At 37.1% G+C, this 7,354-nt stretch overlaps 1 long non-coding RNA gene across 1 annotated transcript; it reads left to right on the top strand.

Moving 5' to 3' along the window:
- The first annotated feature begins 586 nt into the window (after positions 1-586).
- Positions 587-2,108, top strand: LOC133877922 (uncharacterized). The gene is made up of 2 exons (XR_009901803.1): positions 587-725; positions 1,615-2,108. It is a non-coding gene; the product is annotated as an uncharacterized LOC133877922 (long non-coding RNA).
- The last annotated feature ends 5,246 nt before the right edge of the window (positions 2,109-7,354 follow it).

The raw sequence follows: 7,354 nt of genomic DNA, 5'->3' as shown, positions 1-7,354 counted from the left end.
AACGAACTTAGAAGCTTAAATTCTAAGCTATGCATTGTATTTCTTATATAGGGATTTACAGCGTAGGCTTTTCAAGGAAAGAATATGCATACAATGATACTATACGGCTAGAGAAAGCTAAATAAGGTGAGAATAATCTAAGAGAGGAAAGAAACCAAGCAAAGAAGGGAAGAACATAAAAAATCAATACAATATGGAAACTAGCTATTAATATGGAAACTAGCCGTTGAGCAGCAAGTCTGCGTATCCGGGTATAAGGGGCGCGCATGATCACAGGGATGTGATCATGCTTGATTCCTGTAATCATGCTTGATTGTACGTTATTGATTGCTTGATGCAAGGGATTGTGATGTTGATTGCACAATACTCAGTCGTTTGCAGGTTCTTTGGGATCCTTATGATCTACTGTCTTAATAGCCCCCCGCAAGCTAATGGGAGGGGAAACGGTCATTAGCTTGGTGCGCAAGAAAAGAAATCAGGCAACGGTGAGACCTTTGGTGAAGATGTCGGCACATTGGTCGTGAGTAGAGAGATGACTAATGGTGATATCTTTATGAAGAACCTTTTCCCGAATAAAATGGTAATTGACCTCCACATTTTGAACGCGGATAAGGTGGTGCTGACTCGGGCTGCGGTGGACTATTTGAATGAAAGGTATAGGGTTGATGGGTATGAGGGCGAAACCGAGGATGAGTATGAAGAGGATGAAGGAGAAGAAATTGAAGGTTAGTCACTCATTATTTGTTTATTTATTTTTATTATTGTTATATAAACAAAGTGTTCCTCCAAAATTAGGAGGAATTTCTTTAAACTCTGTTTGTTCAAAATAGACGTAATTATAAGATGCATTTTAAACATGCTTGCCTCAAGAGACCAGAATTACATGCATTTTAGACACTACTGGCTTAAATTAGAGAAATACTTTGTTCACGAGTTTGGTGGTAGTTTGTGTTAATTTTTCTTGTTTTGATTGATGCAGAGTGGTATAACTGAGGTTTGAGAGTGTGTATGTGGTGTTGGGCGTGAAATTTGGCTACTTATGGAAGTTTCTATGTAGGAAATATAGCGGGTGAATATTTGGATGAGCATTGAGAAACATAAATATGGGAATATTAAAAACCTATGCTGCTTCAGCAAATGGCAGAAATTTTTATAGAAGGATTTGGCTTGCCTCTGGTGATTAAATACCTAGAGATCTCCCATAGTTCAAATAAACGGTGAAGATTGCAAGAATGGGGAAGAAATCACTGACAATGGTAAGGGCTAAAATTCGTCTTGCAATCTTCATCGTTTACTTGAGCCATGGGAGATCACTAGAGGCAAGCCAAATCCGTTATAGAATTGAAGTTTATGCTACTTGTGCACTCTTTAGTTAAGCCAAATCTTCTATAGGAGTGATCGTCTTGGCCTCTTAATTTGTCCACTTTGTTTCTATGCATGAGACAATGCAGTCATGGATGGTGGTTCATCCTAGCTGTGTATGAGTAATGTAACCAGGGAAGTTCCTGTTGCTGTTTCATATAAGAGCGCGAGTTACAAGCTCTGGTTGGTCTATTATTCATGCTTTTCTTCCATTGATTGTATATCTCTTTCTCTCATCAATTTTGAATGCAGGAGCTGAGGCAGATGAGAACTCGGATGCAACGGAGTGATGGTGCTGGGAGAGTTCTGACCACCTTATTCCTTATTAAGCGAGGACCGATCTAATTCCAACCCGGCTAATCCTGAAGGGGTTTCCAGCCTGCCTAAATCAGCAACCGTGTTATTTTGCTGCTGCAATGTTGTCATATTTCATGCTGGTTTTGGTAAATTTTCTGTGCATGATTTTTGTATTAATGTGCACATTAATTTAATACAATTGTATTATTCATCAAAAAAAAAAAAAATTAATACAATTGTATCTACTGGATCTTCTACCTTGTTGTGTATTCAGAATGTTGCTTCCTGGTTCAACTCTCCTCCCCTTTCAGAATATTGTTTTTCAATAGGTATCCCCCTTTTGCAGGCTATTACTCTGTTATGGATTTTGTGGTTCTTATCTCTGGTTGTTCTTGCTGTAGCTTGTTGGGCAATCCTATGGTTGTAGGAAAGTTCTCATTTACATTCTGTGTTGTCATCGCTTCTAGATGGCAGAGATGTATGGATTAATATGAACTAAATAGAGTGGATTATATTAGGTCAAAATGGATACCATGGGGATGATGATTACAAAGGTTTATCTGTGAAAGCTCTTTAGGGTTAAGGGAAATCAGGAAATGGAGGTGAGTTAAATGGAAGGAAGTTAACGAACATTCCACTTCATAGAGGAGAGCGTGCCAGAAAAGAATAACAAAATTCAACAATCATAAAGATCCATGGAATGAAACCCAATTTACAATAAAAGCATTCACATCCCGCTAGCCAAAATTTAGTTAAATTTTAACTAAAAAAAAGTCCCATGCTTCTTAATTACCACTATCAGTGAATTAAGCAGGTGAAACTTCCATCTCCTACTATTGTTGCTCCAGGGAAATATGTCTAGCAATTCTCATACAGAAAACGCATAAACAGAAGAACCAGCAAATAACCTTTGGTATATATCAATGTCAAATGAAGACCAACTCTTAGATTGTCAAGACCCAAATGGAAAATTCTAAAGCCAAAAGAGATCATGTTTTAGTTGTCATAATACTTGTATATACTGCAATTGAAAAGGAGCAAATATTTGTGATGGAAGATTGCCACCAAGGTATATCAATTTTAAGCTAGGATTTTTAAAAATAGAAAAGAAAAATAAAAGAGGAAAATTATAAGGGCAAATAGGGATGTAATTGAACCGAGCCGAGTTGAGTTTCAAGATTTCAAGACTGGCTCATTTATGAGTCGAGCTTAAATAGTCGAGGTTGAATTCGAGCTGAGCTATAAAATGCGTGTTCAAGCTCGACTCGTTTAAAACTCGGATGAGCTCGAGCTTTGAAAATGACATTCGAGCCAAGTTGAGCCAAATCGGGTTACTCGACAAATTAGGCTCAACTAGAGCTTGATGTATGCTCTTAAATTTTTCAATGTATGATCAAAGCGGAATTCAAGCCCGAGTTTATGAACAACCTCCATACTAACTATTAATAACTTAATATGTTAGTTTAACATACTAAATACTAGGGAAAATTATAGTTTAGCCCTCCAAATTACCACTCATTTTGCGGATAGCCCCCTAAACTGCCAACACTCCGACTCCGGCCTACCAAACTACCAAAACCTTTGAAAAAGGTCCCATTTGGTGAAATATCCCCATATTACCCTTGCCACATGTCATTTTTCAATTAAAAAATAATAAATAAAAACTAAAAATAAAAACAAAAAAAACTAATTTTTTTTTTTTTTTTTTTTTTTTTAAAAAAAAAAGTTACAAAATATGGGTTTTTGGGGTGGCTGCCGGCAACCACCCCCTTGGGGAGGGGGGTGGCTTTCGAGCCACCCTTGAAGCCCTAGGGGTGGCTTTCGGGCCACCCCAAATGGATTTCGGGGTGGCCCGTAAGCCACCCATAAGGCTCGGGAGGTGGCGCGCGGCCACACCCTGCCACTGGGGGTAGCTTCGCGGCCACCCCTGGAGCCCTAGGGGTGGCTTTCGGGCCACCCTAAATGGATTTCGGGGTGGCCCGTAAGCCACCCCTAGGGCTCGGGAGATGGCGCGCGGCCACCCCCGGCCCCAGGGGTGGTTCTCGGGCCACCCCGAAATCCATTTGGGGTGGCCCGAAAAGCCACCCCTAGGGCTCCAAGGGTGGCTCGCAGGCCACCCCCCCTCCCCAAAAACCCATATTTTCATCTTTTTTTTTTTTAAAAAAAAATAATAAATAAAAAATAATAATTTTGTTTTTTAAGTTTTGAATTTTTTTTTTTTTAATTAAGAAATGGCACGTGGCAGGGGTAATATGGAGATATTTCGTCAAATGGGGCCTTTTTCAAAGGCTTTGGTAGGTCGGAGTCGGAGTGTTGACAGTTTAGGGGGCTATCCGCAAAACGGGTGGTAATTTGGGGGGCTAAACTTTAATTTTTCCTAAATACTATTATCAAAGTATTATAATTAATATGTAATACAATATTTAATCCTATTTTCCAATACTCGTGAGATGCGAAAAATAAGAAGATAGCAAAATTAAATTAATTACATATGACACTAAGATTTAAGTGATTTCTTCAATATGAGGTACATCCATTGACTGAGGCAATCACGAAGAAATTCACCATGAAGATGGTTACAGAGAGAAAACCACTTAAATCCCAAAACCCCAATACACTCAAATCTCACTCTCGTACAAACAAGAATAACAAAAGAAACTTTTCTCTCTCTCTCTCTCTCTCTAAGTACTTCAACACACTAAGCTATGAAAGAACAATGAAATCCCTTTGTCCTTTGTGTATATAACAATACTTTGAGTACCACTTACTAAAAAATAAAAAATAAATAAAAATAAAGAGAGAGAGAGAGAGAGAGAGAGAGAGAGAGAGAGAGAGAGAGGGAGAGAGAGAGAGAGAGAGAGGGTTTTTTTTACTTGTCTACAGTAATCTGTTTTTGACACATCACTGATTAGTGATGAATCAAAAAGTGACACGTCAATAACATATTTATTGACTGGTGGAATTTAACATGTCCTGCTTGTCCTGATGTCTTGCCAAGTATAAACATGGACTTGTTAGACTGCTTGATTGTCTCCATCACCCAAGTAAGATAAGTAAAATTTTGCATAATCTGGACAAATTTGTTATCACCATCCCTACTGGTTTGCATTGCTTCCATCTTCTTCTGCATTTCCTCCATGTTTTTAAGCAAATCTGTATACTTCTTCTCTGCTTGCGCCTAATTTTTTTTTTCCACCATTTTCTTTAATGCAACAAAGCTCTCTGTTAATTGATTCATCTAGGGATGTAAATAAACTAGTCCATTTGACAACCTGCTCGATATCCGCTCGGTTTAGCTCGATCCAAACTCGAGCTTGATACTGTAGAAACCCGCTCGATTAGTAAGTGATACATACCCAACTCGCTCGACAAAACTCGATAGGGGTTCACGAGTTCAGCTCGTTTAAAGCTCGACCGAATTGCTCGCTTGGCTCGTTAGTTCGACTCGTTAGCTCATATATATATATATATATATATATATATATAAACATATATTAATATATTACTAAAAATTAGTTATATTAATTTAAGCATTTTATATTAGTAATTAAGTAATATATGTAATATATGTTACTTAATATTTATATGTGTGTGTATTAGTTAACATACTAACTAGTTAGTTCATAAACTAACATATTATCTAGTTAATTAACATATATATACTAAATAAGCATATAATATACTAGCTAAGTAAATATAATATTACATATTAATTATAATACTTTGATAATAGTATTTAGTATGTCAAATTAACATATTAAGTTATTAATGGTTATTATATGATATATATATATATATATACATATATCACATTATACATTGTTAACAATAGTTATATATTATACTTGTATTATAGTTAGTTATATAGAATATATTAGACTTACTACATGCTTACATTATACATATACCGTAGTTTATACTCTCTACTAATATAAAATATCATATTGTTAATTTGTTTTTACTTATAGACTATAGTTATGTACTATATTTTATTATATGCCTTATGTTGTTACATATTATATATTTATGTTATTGATAAATGTATAGAGGTTGTTCACAAACTCGGGCTTCGACAACGCTTTGATCACACATTGAAAAATTTAATAGTCTACCTCGAGCTTTAGTTGAACTGAGCTTGTCGAGTAACCCGACTCGAATATTATTTTCAACAAGTTCGAGCTTGAGCTTGATCTCTAGCTCATCCGACTTTTAAACGAGCCGAGCTTGAACATGCAATTCATAGCTCGGCTTGAATTCAGACTCGACTATTTAAGCTCAACTCATAAACGAGACAGTCTCGAAATCTTCAAATTCAGCTCAACTAAATTACATCCATAGCGACTCCTTCATCCTTGTACCGTTAGCCATAGAATCTCCGGAAACAGTTGATCCACCAAGAAATTGTTGCTTTGATACCAATTTATAACAAGTATGTTACTGATCTAGGTAAATATTTGTGATGAATTCATACAATGAGAGAGTAAAATTGCATATATTGATAGGTTGGAATTCTAATTACACCTTTGTAGAAACTAGGAATCTATTTTCTAAGGTAGTTGCAACACTCATATTACAATTCACTGAATGAATCCATACAAAATAGATTTGGGACTTTTATTTCATAACCTACTTGTGTGCCAGCTGAGACCAAGTGATTAGCCTAATAGCTACATCAACTACATTCAGTTATCACAACTAAAAAGGCCCAATCCATTTCCAACTGATTCCTTGCGAATTACCATTGCGCCCTTCTTATAGATAGGACTGCCAACTGTTAAAAGCCTGGCTTCTAGAAGACTAGAACCGTCTGGCAGCTGTGAAATGCTTGGCTCGAGACTGACTCCATCGACACACGGCGTAAAGACTACTGCCCTTCCCTCATCGACCAATATAACAAAAATTCTCTTGAATCAGACGTGTGACAAATGTGAATAGCACTGGATTTTTTTCCGTAGAAATTATATCCTGCATCGCAAACATTAGTCTTGAATGATCATGATCACGATCAATGAGTGCCTGTCAAAAATAGGCCAATTAGTCAAAAATGTTAAAGGTAGACGGATATGAGAGAGAGAGAGAGAGAGAGAGAGAGAGAGAGAGAGAGAGAGAGAGAGAGAGAGAGAGAGAGAGAGAGAGAGAGAGAGAGAGAGAGAGAGACCGAGACCGAGACCGAAGGGAGTTGTCCTTCTGTAGGCTGTCCAACAATTTCCCTAGAAAGTGTTTCCAATGAGGTACAACCATAAGCATGTACATATACTACACTTGGGTGGAAGTTTTGGCAATGATCGAAGCCTTCTACACTCTCTCAACAAAATTATTTTAAGCTGAGAAAGTTGAGAGATGCTTTCGGGTATGTGCTCAAATTTGCTCTCACGTAGATCTAAAATTTCCAACAATGACAAGTTACTGAGATCATTGGGAATTGCTCCATCCGTTAAATCACAACAACTCAAATATAATGTTGTCAAATGATATAAATATAAGACTTACGTTAGTAATCCCAAGGGATTGAGATCCCCGGCAATCTCAAAGAAATTGCCCGGCCACAATTTCTCCAATCCAAGCCGTCCATTTAAATCCATTTAAAATAACGGCTATTAAAATGCCACCTCATCGATCCGCGTCAAACCTCAGAAAAAAATATCTTTTTCCTCCCAAAATTACGGTCTGTCTCTCTGTCTTCTCCTGATTTTTT

Source organism: Alnus glutinosa, chromosome 9 (genome assembly GCF_958979055.1).
Source record: "Alnus glutinosa chromosome 9, dhAlnGlut1.1, whole genome shotgun sequence".
Taxonomy (NCBI): domain Eukaryota; kingdom Viridiplantae; phylum Streptophyta; class Magnoliopsida; order Fagales; family Betulaceae; genus Alnus; species Alnus glutinosa.
This window is presented reverse-complemented; position numbering and strand designations above follow the sequence as displayed.